Genomic DNA, 229 nt, shown 5'->3' with positions numbered 1-229 from the left:
TCCCCCACCACTGCGCCGTACGTCCCCACCCCTCTGCTGAGTAGGAATTTCTGCCGACTTCCTGGAACCCCCAGACCCAGTCCTAGCCCAGGTCCGGTGAGTGTGTGGAGAGCTTCCTGCTACCCTGCACTTGCGGGACCAGTCCCAGCCCAGGCGCAGCATAGGCAGGATCCTCTTTCACCCCCTCGGGCCTCCCCCAAACACTCAACCTTACCTGCCCCACCCCTCC

Source organism: Octodon degus, unplaced genomic scaffold, assembly GCF_000260255.1.
Source record: "Octodon degus isolate 3935 unplaced genomic scaffold, OctDeg1.0 scaffold00063, whole genome shotgun sequence".
In the NCBI taxonomy this organism is placed as follows: Eukaryota; Metazoa; Chordata; class Mammalia; order Rodentia; family Octodontidae; genus Octodon; species Octodon degus.
Note: the sequence above shows the minus strand (reverse complement) of the source record.